Here is a 6,282-nt window from a genome sequence, read left to right on the forward strand (position 1 = left end):
TCCCTTTAGATGCTGTCGTCAGCCCATAATGGGTAAACTCTAGCCACTTTGGTAAAGACAGATGTAGGAACTAAATATATTTTTTTAACGGAGTTGTTCCATCTCGCATTGTTCAGGGAATTTCCACCCAATACTCTTCTTTTTGAAAAATAACATATATAACACAATTTAATATGTATATGATTTCGGTTATTTTTTCACTCTATAAGTGTAATTTAACTTGTTATAGCAGATACCATTGTTATTTATTCCGGATTATTAATCAATATAATTATTAAAGAGTTAACTATATAATATAACTACCTATTGAGTAGCCTAATTGTGTAAATACAATCTGACACTGCCAGCACATATATAAGTTAAATTCCTCTTTAATTCATCCTGTAATGTAGGGACCTTTAATTTGCAAGAACAAAAGCTTATGCACTAGCTAGTACAACATAATCTTTTAAAAAGTAACCAAACTAGCACTAAAGGTGTGCTATTTAGCCCAAATTTCTAAACGATGGGATAGGAAGCCGCAGTAGTTATCCCACAAAGACCACCTTCAATTCCAGTATCCCTTGCAAGTTTCATGTAACCATTTTCGCCCCAACTTGTACCCCAAGAATTCTTAATTAGTCAATATTTTGTACCATCTTCATTTGTCCCATAGCCAATTATAGTAACTGCATGATTAAGTTGATCATTGCAACTTCCATCGTAAACGCCACTTTGGTACATCTGTAACTCTTCGGTTATGGTGATGCCGATCTAGACGGGTTGTTGAGATATGACTTTTAATAATGCTGATTCGCTCGATGGTAGATTTTCGTAACGACTCATTTTTACGGCCGAGTCCGTCCCCTCTTGGGCGCTCTGGCATGAATCTTGATATTCCTCGTAAGGATAGTTGGATTCCACCGCGATTCCGTCATTTTTAAGGATTAAATCATAGGCGGTTGTTATCAAACCGCCGTTACAACCGTTATTTTCGGTTGTGCAATCTAATAGTTGCGCGGATAGTGAAATTAACTTGCTTGTTGAGAGCTTGTTTGCTCCTTCCAAGGCTCCAACCGCCGCAAATGCCAAGCAACATCCTATATTTATACAATCAGGTGACTAATAAGTAATTAGAGATAGATTTCTATGATAAGCAGTAGTGTTTCTGTTCTAATTTTATGTCGCACTATTTCCTTATTAGCTTATCCTAAAAAGATTAACATTTTTCTAAATTTGAAAACAATTTCAGTTTTACCTTTAATGACATGTTTTATAGCTACAAAATCTCATGGCATATTTAAGACAACAAATTTCAAAATCTTCTTAAACTCCGTATCTAATCAAACTACACTATATAATTGCAAACAACTTATAAGCAAAAAAAAAAAAAAAAAAAAAAAATTAGGCTACCCCAACTTATTTTTTTTTAGCTTATAAGCTGTTTGCAAACACCTTATAAGCATAAGCACATCCAAACAGGCTCTTAAGGACAAGTTACACATTTGGGCGGTTGGTAAAAAATAATTGAATTCGCTAGTCAAATATATATACACTATTGTGTATGAAAAAATTGTATATTTTGTGTATATTAATCGCTAATATACAAAATATATACATGCATTTGTTGGCTATTATTTTGATCGGCGGTTATTTATGTCACTTTCTCATGATTTAATTCATTGTTAGGGCTTGAACCCGAGACCTCTTGTGAAGGTCAAACGATCATATCCATCTCATCTCAACCTTGATAATCTTTCTATTTTATATAATAGTATTTATAATCACAAAGCTTAAGATGCCAACTCGATTTATTGATAGTGATTCTGAACAAAAAATATTATTGTGAATAGTTGAAAATCAGTTTAATGTTGAAGTAAAGTTTAACGTTTGCATAGTAAATGAATAGGGTATTGTGATAGTCGAGAGGAAAATATTATTTAAAGGAATGGTGTCTAATATAACAAAATGTCATGAAATTCTTTAGTTGTCGAAACATTTTTTTAAAATTTAAATTTATGTCCCTAACATTTTTCTGTAGTTATCTTGGCCCTGTTTGAGAATATTTCACAGTTCCTATGATATTTTTTTAACAAGAGAATCATGTTTTTTTTTTTTAAATATGTGTGTGTAAAGAGCTTGATTTTTATGCATGTATAAAAAAAAAATGGTATTTATGGAATGTGATATCTTGTCTCATCATCGGGGAGAAAAGTTAAATCGAATAGAATTCTTTGTTCCAAAAAATTTAAAATTCATGACAAAAAAAGGGGTTAAAGTGGACCATAGGCAAATATTTCTCTCAACATAAAGAAAATCAACTTCCCTATTTGAAGCTGCAAAGGTTGTTAAATACGCATCCTTCATATGTTGTCAACATCAATTCAGGACCCATTTTCTTGGAAATTTTTAAAAGTAATATTCCCAGAAATTTTTGTTGGTTATTCTTTTTTGTGATATAAAATTGTTTAGTAAATGACTCTATTTTTATTTTTGCAACTTATAGACTTTTTATACCATGGTTTGAAGATCTCTTCTGAGCAAACTGAAAATCTCATGAGAAAATATTAAATCGCGATCTAAAATATTGTAGCCGTTAGACTTGACAATCTGATGTTTATCAGTCCCAAAGGCTATATTTGCACAACTTTTAAAAATAGAAACAAATTCTAAATAAGGATCTAAAAAGAAAATTTGCACAAATCGGCCTTCTTAAGAATATTTATCTTGATAATGCTGGTTTATATTTGAGCTGGTTTGGCATTAAATGCCTCCGTTAAATAACTAAACCGTTGCTTATAATAACAACGCTTCATGTATTGGTCTGATAAATGATATATTGCATACAACGACACTTGTATGCTTCAGACAAATAAGTTATAATAAATTCTCCCCTCATAATTGGTTCAAGTTCAGGAACCAAATATTTCCATCTAATAGTTTTTGCTGTGCGGTATATGATTAATGGATCTACTATAATGCACACAAATGGATTCCCCAAATAAGGTGGGGACATATGTTAGTTTTTCTAACATCTAGGGGAGAGAATGAGCAGCTAAGAAATATATTGTGAATTATCATTAGTATGATTCTTAGATGATTCAAGTCAAATGCTGGAAGCATTTTCTAACCTAATTATTTCAAATTTCATATTTCATTTGCAAAATGCTCCTAATGTTCCTGAAGGACAAAGTCTACAACATGCATGGAGCACGGTAGACCAATCGATAATTATTGAAAAAAGGGAGGAGCAAATGATTAAAATAATCGTAATAAGGAGTCAATGTGCTATTGAAAAGCCTAGGAGATAACACTTCATGAAACCTTATGAGAGGTTTATGTACCTGAAAATAATTGTAACGACCCACTCGGTCGTTATGGGGGGTGACTTAGAAAATTAGACCTTTGTTGGGAATTCCAAGGCTGTGGGTGAGTCCGTAGCATGTTTTTATGTGTATGTGTATGTGTTGTTTAAGTCTATAGGGTCTCGAATTGGTGTTGGGATTTTTAGGTGAAAACTGGTGCAAAAACTAGAGCTACTAGTCAAAATTGGACACTGCAGCAGGTTAGGGACCGCTGTAGCGGGTTCGTTGTAGAGGGTATAGGCTCGCAACTACGAGGAGTTGGGAATTTAATGAGGTCCTCCATAGCGGGAGTTTACCCACTATAGCAAGACCGCTGCAACGAGATATTGACCGCTGCAGCGGTCGATGGGAAGCAGAAGCCTTGTTTATATTCTTTATTCCGGACCCATTCCTCACACAACTCCAAAATCATTTCCAAGAACTCTTGTGGCGAAATTCTATGAATAAGGCTAAAATAATCTTGAAAGGTAAGTCTCAACCCTTCACTTTGTTCATTCCATCATATTGTTGGGTTCCTGATTAGTTAAAGGGTCTATAATGATGAATGAAAGTGTAGAATCGTAAAAGCTGAAAATCCTTGAATAAACGGATGGGTTATTGATTTTATTGCCAATTTAATCATCTAGGAGTATAGATTATCACTCCATGGAAATGAGAATTTGATTATTAAATGATGAGAATAATGTTTAGAGACCTGGGGTTTCACAAAAATGAAAGCTTTAGCTTAAAAACTGCTGGAAAGGGGTTGAATTGATTAGAAAACACATGAATGCATAGAATAGAATTATTGGGATTAATATTAGGATGAATTCACGCTTAGTGATGGTTCACCCCTTTGAAAAGGGCAGAAGTAGTTGGGTTCTCTCTACCTAATTATTGTTTGTTTGAGCAGATGTTTCGAATACTTATGTAGCGCTATATTTCTAGACTTTGAACGTTCGGAAGCTTTGCAAAAGGAGAAAGATATCGCGAAGTGATTGAATTTTCCCAGTTCTTCTTTGAGGTAGATTACGGTCTACTTAAGTTAGACTTTGATTAGTTGATTGTATATGTTATGGAATTGATGGAGGAAGCATGATTAGAGCTTCGAACATAAAGTACGATTGGAAATTCCTTATTTGATATTAGTTGATTGATTATGTGATTAACTATTATGACATCATAAAGAAGGAGTTAATGAATACTCTTCTTGTTTACTTGAAGAAACACTTATTCATGCTATTGATGAAATGATTGTTGAGTCTTGATATGACGTGCAATATGGTGACTTGGGTTCCTTGATATTGATCTATTAATTGTTCACATTCCTTAATTGTGGAACAAAAATACATTGTGATGAGAAAGAATATATAAATATGAAATGACACATTTGACGGGGGTGAGGATGTAGCCTAGTTATGGGCTCGCGATCCGAGCTCAGTTCTGGAGCGAGTGGCACATGGACACCATGGGTCCCTTAGAGGGCATGGCTATTTGAGAAAGCATTACCATTTAGCATTTGTGTACAAATATGTGACAGAGTTGATATATTCATGAGTTATGGTTGTGTTGGTAATGACACGGGTTAAGTTACTTCTATTGATTACTGTTTGTTTGGGCTTATCGTATTTCGGTGTTGGATGATTTCTTGTGATAGTTTCATGTGGATATGTGTTGTTATGCCTATTTTTATTTTCTATTGATTTTGTGATGTTATGCATGATACTAATTTTTGTCGATATATAATATCTGCCAGTACATAGTGTTTGTACTGATACTACCTTGTCACCTTCTTTTGAGTGCAGATTGAGATCCAAAGACATCTAGCAGAATTCATATTTAGCATGAGGCCAACTTTCGACAGATTTGAGGGTGAGCTTTTATCCATGTCAGGCCGCCTGAAGATCTTTCTTATTTTAGATGTATATTTCATTTCAAACATTTATGTTCATTTCAGACAGTTGTTCATTTTTTAGACATTTCTGGTTAGTCTTTGTACGATGACTTTTGGATTTTGAGATTGTAATGGTTAGACTTCTGGATTTTGAGGTTGTAATAGTTAGACTTCTGCATTTGTTAATTATTTATGGCATGATTAGACATTTTGGGTGACTATTACTTTTGTTATATCCTTGATATGTCTAAAAGTGATTAAGTAATTGGTAATCGCTGGATGGTTGGTAAAGGGAATTGGTTCGCCCACTAGGTGAATTCGTGTGGCTGCCACTTAGCTATTTGGCTCATAAAAATAATGAAATGATGAGATCTCAATAAGTTATGTCGAATTTGAACCGATACAAATGATATCTTGTCGACGATATTTTAATACAATATAGTGTGCAATATTGTATAAGGTTGTGAGAAGCTGAATCCTACTTCTCTTAAAGCATGTTGACCTAGAAATAATTACCAATTAAAATGATGCATCTTGATAAATGTAATTTTATTGAATCAGAATTAAGCGTAAAGTAAAATTATCAAATAACAATTCTAAAATCAAACTAAAAAAACAAAAACAAAAAGCTAAATATATATTGAAAGAAGGTGATTTGAGGAACGATTCAAGTACCTTTTGAACGAATAGAGGAGAAAATCTTCAAAAGATTGACTAGTCTATATACAATCACACAACTAACGATTTGTCACTTTGTTTTATGATGATGAGTGCCAAATCATCTAAATGGATTGATCCAATTTGTTAATGTTTGTTAGGACTCCAAAAATAATTGTGGTCTTTTCACTTTTCCACAAAATAAAAAAAGTGAAATATATAAAGATAGTTGAATAAAAATTTGAGAATAATAGTAAATGACAATTTTGTTAGTTGTAGAGTCTTTTAATGAAGGTTAAAAAGTTCAATCAATATTTCTACGGCCATCGTACTTTTAATATAGTATTAGTCTCTATGTTCGTGCGATGCACGAAGACCTTCAGTCACGTGCCTCACACATGTAATTTC

General features: G+C 33.3%; 1 pseudogene; it reads right to left on the reverse strand.

Moving 5' to 3' along the window:
• Window positions 1-436: 436 nt before the first annotated feature.
• Window positions 437-1,249, reverse strand: LOC132620223 (probable cysteine protease RDL4; annotated as a pseudogene).
• Between the last annotated feature and the right edge of the window lie 5,033 nt (window positions 1,250-6,282).

Source organism: Lycium barbarum, chromosome 11 (assembly GCF_019175385.1).
Source record: "Lycium barbarum isolate Lr01 chromosome 11, ASM1917538v2, whole genome shotgun sequence".
NCBI lineage: Eukaryota > Viridiplantae > Streptophyta > Magnoliopsida > Solanales > Solanaceae > Lycium > Lycium barbarum.